At 37.9% G+C, this 13,143-nt stretch overlaps 1 protein-coding gene across 5 annotated transcripts in view; it reads right to left on the bottom strand.

The window, feature by feature from the left end:
* The window catches only part of nfixa (nuclear factor I/Xa), a 120,739-nt gene that overhangs the window by 104,909 nt on the left and 2,687 nt on the right, over nt 1-13,143 (bottom strand). Inside the window, exon 1 of one of the 5 annotated variants that reach the window (XM_079615523.1) lies at nt 12,980-13,022. The exons of 2 other annotated variants lie outside the window; for them this stretch is intronic. The gene's annotated coding sequence lies outside the window, so the exon portion shown is untranslated. Of the gene's footprint in view, nt 1-12,979; nt 13,023-13,143 lie in introns of those variants that run through there. 2 more of the 5 variants (XM_079615539.1, XM_079615538.1) reach the window with 2 other exon arrangements.

Genomic DNA, 13,143 nt, shown 5'->3' with positions numbered 1-13,143 from the left:
GTGTGCTCAGGTATGAACGATTTTAATTACACAGCATTAAAAAACAACGGTGTCACTAAATTATAAAATAATGTACAGGCTACTTGATCCATTCAATTCTGTTTGTTACAGTGACCATGAAGACTGCATCACTGTAAAAAAAAAATTAAAAAGTTGCTGCCTTAAATTTAAGTACAATCAACTTGGATGTTTTAACTAAATTAAGTAATTTCAACTTAATTCCATTAAACTGATTTTAAAAATGAGTTGAATCTTGTACTTAAAAGTTGAAACTTGTTTTGATGAGTTAATGTAAAAACATGTTGTCATAACTTATGGATCATTAAAAAAAAATTGTACACCCTGATGTTGTCATCAATAATACAAAAGCACAATGCCACCTAAATAAAGACACCATCAGTGTAACAAATACATGCAACACAAACAGTCGAATGTACAAAACTATAACAAAAATAAGAAATTCCTTAATGTGATTTTTCGTGCAGAGATTTTTATGAATGCCCTTTTCCTCAAGCTAGAAGACAATCACTTTTTATTTATAAAATTGGTGCAAGACTCTGTCTAGGCCTTTGAGTTGTAATTATAATTCAGAGAACATATCATAACTGCACCCACACACCGGACGCGAATAGCGCGTCAGGCGCGAGTGATTTCAATGATAAGTCAATGCAAAGACGCGTAACACGCGTTTTACGCGCGTAACGCGTCTTTGCATTGACTTAACATTGAAATCACTCGCGCCTGACGCGCTATTCGCGTCCGGTGTGAACGCACCATACGCATTAAAATAACTTAATTACAACTGTGTGCCAGTTTTCTTTAACTAAAGAATTTGTTTTTTACATGTATTAAAAAATGACTACTTTTAATAATACACTACATTTAGAATTATTTAAAAACATTACTTGTTGCTATATAAACAAATAAACCTCTTTAACAAGACAGGTTGGTCACACATAGGCAAGTAATGGCTGTAAAATTACTACATGACTTCAGCTGCTGGCTCCTGATGTGTAACCATTTTTCTTTTTTTTTGGTGAGAGATAGATGAAAACTGCCATATGAGCCTCCTCTCTTGTTTTAATCTGGCTCTTTAAGTGCCGTTTTGAATTACAAAACATTCTCTTTTTTTTTTTTTTTTCCCCGCCGCTTCTTTTCTTGGTATTCTGTAACGGTCTTCTGCTGTTCATTTTAAGGAGAGATGGAAGCCGGAGAGAGAAAAAACCCCAAGAAAAACACAGTTACTCCCAAGCAACAAAGTGGCAAGAATGTGAGTCTTGGCTTCGACTGCTGCTCTTAACATTTTCTCATCTAAAAGAGGACGTTTTCAGAAAGTGCAAATGGATTTAAGACAGATCTGACACAAATTGGATTATAATTCACTGCAGGACATGTGGTCATATCCTGTAATAGTAGGTATTGCGGGAAATGGAAGCGACATCATTTTAAATCATAAATATAGTTCGATTCTGAGAACGAAAGGACTCCTGAAGGCACAACAAACCTTTAGAAAACCGTCTAAACAGCTCAGGTGACCGGCAGCAGTGTGTGTGGTATTTTGGTGAGGGGTGTGTCGAGCGGTTCATTTATCTCCAGTTCACCACCACAGACAGGCCTTGTGGTCTGATAACTGTAGATTTGCCTGGCAACCCACAGACCACAGCGAGGGGGCTTCGGTGCGGATAACCATATCTTTATGCAGAATCCTGGTCTACAACAATCTGAAAGAGAGTTGTTTTGGCGTACGTGACCTGAGCCTCAACATGCGCGCATGACAAGGCCAATGTTGTTTCGTCAAACGTCGGCGTAGACCACAAAAAAAGAGGAAGTTTCTTCCAGTGTTATATGTCAAAGAAGGGTTATGATAAAGAAAAAATGGTTCACTGCTGTGACTTAAACATAGCTGGCTTTATTTCATCCTTTACAAAGAATCCCAAAATATATGAATGCTCTTGTTGGTCCAATGACCAAAATTTGTATCCAAATCTCTTCCTATTTCTTTCCTAGCAAAGCCACAAAGAACTTTTTTTCCCGCTCACTCACTCACACACCAACATCCCTTCATTTAATAATCTCTCTTTGCTTTAACACGTCTGTTTCCCACACAGCCTGCCTTAACCACAAGGCAAATTTTCCGGGGGGGAAAAACAAGTGCCTCAGAAGAACCCTCTGACATGAAAGTTTCAATTTGTGTCATTTTGAAATTTCAGGTCATACTTTCCATTGCAGTGTCCATGTTCCAGTGCAATTACGCAAGCAAATAGTGTAATGATCCTCCCACGAACAACGAGGACATTGTTATTGTTGCATAGTTTCACTATTCAATGTTAAAATGTATAACATAGTCACTGTGCACTCAGTTTTTGCATTCATTTAACCTTTAACCGAGCATCTGGTGTTGAAAAGTTGCCATGTAAAGCTATAGAGTGCTGCAGAGATGACTCAGGCTGCATCCGAAATCACACACTTCCCTACTATATAATAGGCGAAAAACAGAGAGGATTTATGAATGGTAGTTAAGCGACGTAACCAACGTACATTTACAATGTTGTCATTATCATGTGATCTACCAGCGTCAATTGCATTCATACTATATAGAACATACTTTTTTAGCAGTCGTGAAGTAATTACTTAAGTACCAACTCAAGAGAGTATGTGATTCGGACGCAGACGTATTTTTGTAGCATTTTAGCACTTCTGGTTCCATCATCCTAAAGGTCAATAGGTTTTTGGTTAAATTCCTGAAATAAAGTCTGTGGTGAAAAACAAGCTCAAGAATTTCTCATATTTTGTTCTATGGCATAACATACTTCAATAATACTCCCTTGTGGTATTATTAAATCTTTTACTTGTCTTGAGAAAGGCAGTCGTTAACAAGTGTCTAAGTGCGAGTTTGTCGAGTATATTAAAATGTCAGAACAGGTAAACTCATCTTGTCCGCTTTCACCGCCTAATCCCGCAAACTCTTCTAACTCACACTTTCAGGGAAAACGTTTTTAAAGAAAGACAGAAAAGTGTAGTGATGGTTGCGTTGAAGCCTACGCTCAGCTTTTACCTTCTGCCAATTGTATTTAGGCTTCAAAATTCAGATTATCATGATGAACAAAACGTTTAATTAAAGGGGTGATGAACTGAGAAATCAAAATTTCCTTGAGCTTTTGACATATAAGAGGTCATCATACTATAAGAATATCCTGTACGTTTCAGAGCTGAAAACTTCCTTGTTAGTCCAATAAAAGCTTTTATTGACACCAGGCACAGCGAACGACAGGTTTTTCAAAGTGGAGATCTATGACATCAAAGTGTATCAAACACCGCCTCCGCAGAAGAAGACCGACGCCCACTTCAACACCGCCTGTTTAGCCCCGCCCACCGATTCACACATTACATGAAACTCATTATAATATGCAAAACTGTTATCCAATCACAGCAGTGGGCGTTTACTTCCAAGTCTTCAATGCGGCACGCCCATAAAAACCGAGCGTTTCAGGAGCTAGGCTCAAAACCAGGGTAGAAAAGAGCCTATTACTTATTCATTTTTATGTTTTTGAATGTAAAAACCAAGCGAAAGTCATAAGTTGTCCTCAGACAACAATATAAAACAATTAAAAAAGCCAGTTCATGACCCCTTTAAGAATCAAACTTTTGTTGGTCACTGAGCTTATTTTCTGCAGTAATCCAAAAGCCAATGGATATTTCCTACTTGTTTTTTGTCGAGGGAACCAGGGTGATGCAAACTTCTGTGTTCGCCTAAAAATATACCACCGCAACGGCGGACTCTTCCTCCAGCTGAAGACCAGGTGCATCTCATACAACTCTGACTGTAATCTTGGTAAAGTTCAATCTTAACCCGAGGCCTGTCTGTGATTAGCTAAGCCTGGACCACCAGCAACTCCACACAAACGATGTTCCTTAAAAGCCAAATCATGTTCTGTTGTACTGGATCACCGCAAAGTGACCTTATCAGCTGAGCACACTGCCCATGGCGTTTGGCCTGAGATCCGCCTAGGGTCACTGCATAAGCCTGGCTGCTCTTCAGGCGACAGGCTAACTCGTGTCCTTTACTTACAGCTAAAGCCCACCAGACAAACACAACAAACCGTTCTATGCCACTGAGGACAAGTTAATTAATCTAGTTTGAGATTTTTCTAAAAGTTGCCTGTGAATTTCCCTGCCTCTTACTAGTCTAATGCACGAGGTTGACCAAGAAACCAATTGTTTGATGACAACATGCGTCCTCATTGTCTCCGTTGGCCCGTGTTACCTCATTTCTGGAAGCCCCTGCGGTGTAAGAGGTCAGACTCCTGGGTGGACGCCACCAATGCGGTCGCTGTTGAAGAGTCGAGGGCGTTGACTTTGGCTCTTTGGGGTCTTTCAGAGCCGAGGGCATTCGGGCAGATGCTATAGGGGGTCATTGGCGTGTGAAACAGGATCGCTGGATGCAGTACTGTGTGCATGTGTGTATTCTGGGGCCAGATTTATGTAGATTACAAGGACTGTAGAAAGACTAATACACACACATACAAATAAAAAAGGCCAATTAGAAACAAATTTGGTTTTGTGTAACCACAGCTACTTTTAGTGGCGAGAACCAGGTAAAAATGACACATGATGTGAAAACCTTTTTTCGCTAAAACTGATTTTGTACAAAAGAAAAATCTCTTCAAAAGTCTCAGGCGAATTAATCAATTCCAAACAAACAAAACGACGTTGTCAAAAAAGATGTTTTTCACAATGTGTCCTTCTGTTTTACTCTCAACCATTATTCATGAAGCATTATTCAGATTTGACTCAAGGGCATACAGTGTTAACACGGCTGTTTTACTCTTGGCTGGCTGTAGCTTTGAAGCACAGTACTTGGTGTGCAACAAGGCAAGAATTAGTTTAATACAGCCATTTTATAGCTAAAGTTTTGTCGAGTTTGCGACTCCTGACTGGGAGGCTTTTGTTCGAAACACTTTTCTTTCTTTAGTTTTTGGATGATGTCCTGTTTAATTCAAGCCTGATGAATTCTGCTCATGTTTTTCCTTTTCACTCTTATTCTACCTGTCTCTCTTCCCTTACAATGCCTGGCCTTTACATCTCTCGTTTTGTTTTGCCTTTCTGTTCTCTCTCCCCCATCTGTCTTTTAAAGGTTTAGATTCTGTCGTCTTCTCTTGGGTTCTTACTCCATTCCTCATCTCTGTTTTGTGAGCTTCAGCTGTTTTCTTTCCAGGTCTCCATCTGGCCCTGATTACATAAGTGATTCGTATCAATCAGAATTTATGAAGGAGTCATACCTGTATTGATCTGCTGTTGTTACGTCAACATCCCTGTATGGTTTCAGTGGAGTTCTACCATCTCATGAATTCCTGACAGCAAGACTCAAAGGAAAATAAATCTGCAAGATGTCTGAAACATCAAGAACGTTGAGAAATTATAATAATACTTAAATAAAACTGCAGCAGTACTGAATAAACTTTCTATTTAAGGCTATAAAAAGGCTGTAATTTATGATCTGGACATTGACAATATGATCATAAAGTAGACTATAACACATTATTATTATTTTTAATTAAAACGGCATCTAAAATTATTTTACCTTTTCTTTTTTGCACTTTAATTTTTGTTGCTCTTTTTGTATAATTTAAGGTCTTAAATTATAGTAATTCTGCAGGCTTTTGTCAACAAATACTGATATATGCAATTCATTTGAATAGTCAGGATATATGTATATATATATATATATATATATATATATATATATATATATATATATATATATATATGCGTATATGTATATAGTTACATTTAATAGTCATGCTTAAAAAGCTTTGTTATAATAGAAATACAAAAGAGAGCATGAGGACAAAAACAACGGATAGTTAATTCTTTGGCATTAGTGAGAATCATTTGGCAATAAAATTTCAATGAGACAATGAATATTTATGATGACTTGCTGAAACCACACACACACACACACACACACACACGCAAGCCCTCCAACACTTGGTCACAGCACATGGAGAGCCAGCTGTTGCCGGATGACCTGGGCATCTGCCCTCTCAGATAGGAAGAGATTACAAATATCAGTCGAACTGTGACAGAAATGATTGCTGGTGTTTTATTACTGTCCCGCAACCAACCAATCAATTACTCCACCTTTTTCTGTCTCACTCAATGTCTCTCTCTTGTCCCAGTCATGAACCGTTATGCACAGTGCTTTAGTATGTATATGCTATGTATAGTATATATACATCTTGTGTCTTCCCTTAATTTCATTAGTATACTAAGACACACACACACACACCACACCCAGCTTTCTCTCAGTCTCATGAGTGCCAGTGCCCAGGCTGTGATGCCAACAGTGCAAAACTCATGCCCAGACCTTCTGCTGCCCCAGATAGCACACTGTGTGTGTGTGTGTGTGTGTGTGTGTGTGTGTGTGTGTGTGTGTGTGTGTGTGTGTGTGTGTGCAGATGCAGAGGACAGTGGGGATTAGTGAATAGATCTCTACATGCAGCCTGCTTCTCACACACACACACACACACACACACACGAATATTACTTTGTAAGTTAAATGCTCCCTTATTGTCTTATTCATCATTAAATAATAATAATTATTATTTCGACAAATATGATTTAAATGCAATATATGTCGCTGTGCATAGAAGCATCTGCCATATGCATAAAAACATACATGGGGTCACATGCCCAACAATAATAACTACTGATAATAGTAAAAATATATTTTTACTTTATACAGCATAGAGCTTTTTGTCAATGCTCAAGATTAATTAAAACAAAACAAAAAACATTTGAGCAGCAAAATAAGCAAACCGAAATAAACATTAATTCACTTGGCAGGTGCTACCATCCGAAGCGAGTTGCAATGCATTCAAGGTATGCATGTTGTCTGGTTGTGTTTTCCGGAAATCCAATCCGTGACTTTGGAAGAGCCATGCTCCACCCGCAGAGCAATAGGAACTATATAAATATATACAACAAAATATGACACCACACACACAGCAGAAAGTCTGAGGCGGTGAAGGACAGGTCACGACCCTGCATGAACCTCTGACAACACATGAAAGTTGAGACTCGAGAGGCAGTGCTTAAAACCTATGCATCCACACCAACAGGTGTCAGTAATCAGCAGAGACAAAGAGCCTGTGAAACATATCAAAAAGTTCCTGATGAACAATACATAAAACAGAGAGATATACAAGATACAATGATGCACACACATAGATAGATAGATAGATAGATAGATAGATAGATAGATAGATAGATAGATAGATAGATAGATAGATAGATAGATAGACAGATAGACAGATAGACAGATAGACAGATAGATAGACAGATAGACAGATAGATAGACAGATAGATAGATAGATAGACAGACAGACAGACAGACAGACAGACAGACAGATAGATAGATAGATAGATAGATAGATAGATAGATAGATAGATAGATAGATAGATAGATAGATAGATAGATAGATAGATAGACAGATAGATAGACAGATAGATAGACAGACAGATAGATAGATAGATAGATAGATAGATAGATAGACAGACAGACAGACAGACAGACAGATAGACAGATAGATAGACAGACAGATAGACAGACAGATAGACAGATAGATAGACAGATAGATAGATAGATAGATAGATAGATAGATAGATAAGGAGATAGATAGATTGATAGATAGACAGACAGACAGACAGACAGACAGACAGATAGATAGATAGATAGATAGATAGATAGATAGACAGACAGACAGACAGACAGATAGATAGACAGATAGATAGACAGACAGATAGATAGACAGATAGATAGACAGACAGATAGACAGATAGATAGACAGATAGATAGATAGATAGATAGATAGATAGATAGATAAGGAGATAGATAGATTGATAGATAGACAGACAGACAGACAGACAGACAGACAGACAGACAGACAGACAGATAGATAGATAGATAGATAGATAGATAGATAGATAGATAGATAGATAGATAGATAGATAGATAGATAGATAGACAGATAGATAGACAGATAGATAGACAGACAGATAGACAGACAGATAGATAGATAGATAGACAGACAGACAGACAGACAGATAGATAGACAGACAGATAGACAGACAGATAGATAGACAGACAGATAGACAGACAGATAGACAGATAGATAGACAGATAGATAGATAGATAGATAGATAGATAGATAGATAGATAGATAGATAGATAGATAAGGAGATAGATAGATTGATAGATAGACAGACAGACAGACAGACAGACAGACAGACAGACAGACAGACAGACAGACAGACAGACAGACAGACAGACAGACAGATAGATAGATAGATAGATAGATAGATAGATAGATAGATAGATAGATAGATAGATAGATAGATAGATAGATAGATAGATAGATAGATAGATCAAACTAGTAACCTCTGGAAGTATAAGTACAAACAACCACATTCAGCAAACCGGCCTCTGCACTGATTCACACACACACACACACACACACACACACACACACACACACACACACACACACACACACACACACACACACACACACACACACACACACACACACACACACACACACACACACACACACCTGCAGCAGGACGCCTTTCAGCTGTGGGACAGACTGTATTTTATCAACACACAACACAATGTACGGGTTAAAGGGATTTGAGACGTTGGTCCATCGCATCTACAGAGCGGTTGTGTTAGTTCAGCGCTGGTAAGTGAATTAAAGGGCATTAGAGCGTCCGGCGCTATGAGCTTCACATTAGCTGCTAACTGAGAGCTGCGTCTCACAGGAGGAAAAAAACTCAGACGACGCCAAGAGTTCGAGAAAACGTGTGAGAGGGTCTGTCTGTCTGTGTGTACGAGCGAGGAAAGTGTGAGAGAAAGACTATTAGTTGACGCTGTGATTATCAAGGCAGTTAAAAGCATGGCACTGCCTCAGTGAGTGTGTGTGCGAGTGTGTAAAGTGCCTGGCGCGAGGTGCTAATTTAGAGGAATTAAAGAGCACTAGACAGGGCGCTTTTGTGGCAGCAATTCCTGGTCTAATCTGCCTGCGCCTCAACGGACACACACACACACACAGAGAGAGAGAGAGAGAGAGAGAGAGAGAGAGAGAGAGAGAGCTGAGATCAGGCACCATGCCCATATCCCTCCAGGCTATATGGTTAAGCTACAACCACAGGCAGAGAGAGACGAGAGAGAGAGAGAGAGAGCCGGGAGAGAGAGACGAGAGAGCCGAGAGAGAGAGAGAGAGAGAGAGAGAGAGAGATAGAGAGAGAGAGCCGAGAGAGAGAGAGAGAGCCGAGAGAGAGAGAGAGCCGAGAGAGAGAGAGATAGATAGATAGAGAGAGAGAGAGAGCCGAGAGAGAGAGAGATAGATAGATAGATAGAGAGAGAGAGAGAGAGCCGAGAGAGAGAGAGAGCCGAGAGAGAGAGAGCCGAGAGAGAGATAGATAGATAGAGAGAGAGAGCCGAGAGAGAGAGAGAGAGCCGAGAGAGAGAGAGAGCCGAGAGAGAGAGAGAGCCGAGAGAGAGATAGATAGATAGATAGCTAGAGAGAGAGAGAGAGCCGAGAGAGAGATAGATAGATAGATAGAGAGAGAGAGAGAGAGAGCCGAGAGAGAGATAGATAGATAGATAGCTAGATAGAGAGAGAGAGAGAGAGAGAGACATAGTTTTTGAAATGCACACTGTCTAATCCTAGCAAGAAAACATTAGTTCCTTTATTGCGCCGCACTGAAGTCTTGTTGGAATTACACTCTTATTAGCATGCTGTGGTTTTGTCTTACTACTCAAATTGGTCCCCCAGCGATCAGCTCGAGCAATCATCATCACACCACAACACGTGCACTTTCTTCACCGTGGCTTTGGTAAGTGTCTGCCAAGCACATAAATGTAAACACACAACAAATTTAACAGAGTAATGAGGTTGATTTCATACAGGGTTTTCAAACTGTCGTCAGCAGCAGAGCTACACTACAAAATACAAAAATCTGTTTTAACAATAAAAAATTATAATAAATCTATAAATTTTTATGTTTTTGAAAGAAGTTTCATCTGCTCACCAATGCTGCATCAAAAACACCATAAAAACTGCAATATTGTCAAATATTATTGCAATTTAAAAACTGTTTTCTATATGAATATATTGTAAAATGTCATTTATTCCTGTGATCAAAGCTGAATTTTCAGCATCATTACTCCAGTCTTCAGTGTCACATGATCCTTCAGAAATCACTCTAATATGATTATTTGATGCTCAGAAAACATGTATGATTATTATTATCAATGTTGAAAACAGTTGCGCTGCTTCATATTTTTGTGTAAGCAAGCAGTGACAGATTTTAAGGATTCCTTGATTAATAAAAATGTAGTAAAATAGAAATCTTTTGTGACATTATGAATATTATTATTCATAAAAGCATTAATTTCTTTCAAAATAAAAATCTTACTGACCCCAAACTTGTGAAAAGTATAATTTCTGTGTTTAATTCTTATCTTTCCTGCAAACTGCTTTGGGATTATATTTATTCTGAAAAGCTATGAAAATTAATTTCTATAGAACTGGGGGGGGGGGGGGGGGGATGTGTAATGTAACTATGTAGAAATGCTGTTAATGAATTCAAAGTCAATATTTTCAAAGAAATTATGCACAATAAAATATTTTGTACACCAGTGATATTTACCTTATTTGTCTGTATTTTCTTCTCACATCATCTTTCAATTCAAAGACACTTTTTTCCTTGATAACCAGGAGCACCAACAAAATAAAAATAATAATTTTAAAGACTTAATTAGGGGGAAAATTATTCCTTGGTGTAAATCATTTTAAAATATAAACAAATAAATATTGAAATGGTATTTATCTTAATTTTCAAACTTTTTTAATAACATCTTTGATTTCTTATGACGACAACTAAAAGCAAATAACTGAATTGTGTCTCTTTATAATATAACACTTACTTTGATTTTTTTTTATGCGGAGTATATGAGTCTCAAAAGAATGAAAATATATAGGCCTAGCTAAAGTGTTACAAAAGCACATTTCAAAACTCCTGATTTTACAAGCATACACAAAATCTGCAGTTCCAAGACCTCTGAGAGCCTCTAGTCAACTCAAACTAAATATATATCCATATACAATAACTTTGCAAATGAATAATTGTGTCCACTCCACACACATTTAATCATGGTTTGATTTAACCCCCCCCCAAAATAAGGATACACTAAAATGTCAGACTTCTTTCTCTGTTTGTTTCTCGTCCCCCTCCCCCGTCTCTTTTTAACACCCTATCAATTTCTCTGTACCCACTTATTTCCCTTAATAACTTTCAAAGGTTGCCGGGCAACATGTTGTTCTTTTTTAAGTTACCATGGCATTTATTTGGCATACGGTATCCTTTCTCGCTGAGAACATGGGGTTGCCATGGTATCGGTGGGCACCTTATAAAGCAAACTATTGTGTGTGTGTGTGTGTGTGTGTGTGTGTGTGTGTGTGTGTGTGTGTGTGTGTGTGTGTGTGTGTGTGTGTGTGTGTGTGTGTGTGTGTTGTAAAAAACGATGCCAGGTTCCTTTAAGTCTCAGGCACTCTAGATGCCCAGAATGTTGAAAAATACTAGGCGGCATCATTATAACAACTACCACACACACACACAACTGCACTTTAAAACGTCAAAAGGCCCCACATTTATGCTTGTTTAACTTTTACAGGGTCATATTAAGATTTCTTCCACTTTCATGAATATTTTCACCTTATACACACTGCTCATGTTCTGTCAACATGCTTAACAACACAAACATCGTTTTTATTTATCATTTATCTTCACTAGGTTGTTTTTCAACCCATGTTTGGGTCAATTATAGACAAACCCAATTTGTTTAAAGAACATTTTTAAACCCAATGGTTGGGGTTGTCCATATTTGACCCAAACATGGGTTGAAACAACCCAGCAATTTTTACTTTGTTGCACTTTTCTACAATTTTTTTTTTTTTTTTTTTTTTTTTGCAGGGGTCAAAATGACTGCAAACAGAATTAGTACATTTTGTCATTATACAATAAAAGTTTAAATCCTTAATAATATCTACTTGTCTTGTCTTACCAACATAGGAACATTGTAAAAGAAAGTTTTAAATGGAAAATATAGATTGCATGTTACAAACTTACAGTCTCATTTAAACGTTCATGCGGATGTTTCTATATATTAGTGATGACATTTATAGATGCAAATTTTATAGAGAGGAGGGTGAGTCCACATTTAGGCCTAATAAAAATACAAAATATAAAAAGTAGGGTGATTAAATTAGCTAAACCCCATCTCTAAACCCAAGGCTTCACACAAACCTGTTGACATCGAAAGCAAAACTCTCATCTAATGAGTTTATAGTGAAATATAGATATAAAAAAACTGTTCATTAGCCCATAAGGAGTATCTGTTCACACAAAATAAGCACAAACACACTTGTCAGAGTATCATAAATTGAGACGGGGTGACGTTTTTGCTTTTTTTGTAGATCCATATTATGTTATCTGTAGGAAATTAAACTAATTTTCAAAATAACCTCTGGCGCCCTCTAGTGTATTTAAGGGTTTGATACAACACTTGATATAATAATTCATGGAATAACTTCCGTTTGTTTTGAACAAAATTACAGGAAGGATGGAGATTATTAAAAAGTAGGTCGAATTAATCTTTAAAACTTCTTCTAGATAGGATACACAAAGTTTTGATCAATTAAAAATTTCGTCAGGATGCCTAACTGAAACCAGCCGTTTATTGGTCTAATCGTGACAGATCTCACATTTGAGTTTCTCAACAACAGCAGAAGTAAAGCGCCAAAGTTAAACATCAAAGGGCAGACATGAGCCCGATCTCTGAGTCTGCACAGATCTCAGACAGGATTAACCGTGTCATAAAGAAGCACTTGGACTAATAAAGCTCAACACTTACCGATGAACCTGCTGACTCCACCTGCAAAAAGGCCACAACGTTTCCGGGCGGGAAAGACACAGCAAACACAGTCACGTGCCAATTTTTCAGAATTGGCGCCACAAAAACACGTTAAAATATCAAATAAAAAGGAAGTCATATGTTGTTATTTTTCTCTACATCGT

The sequence above is a fragment of the Phoxinus phoxinus genome (genome assembly GCF_949152265.1).
Source record: "Phoxinus phoxinus genome assembly, chromosome: 6".
NCBI lineage: Eukaryota > Metazoa > Chordata > Actinopteri > Cypriniformes > Leuciscidae > Phoxinus > Phoxinus phoxinus.
Note: the sequence above shows the minus strand (reverse complement) of the source record. Positions and strands in the feature narration are given on the sequence as shown.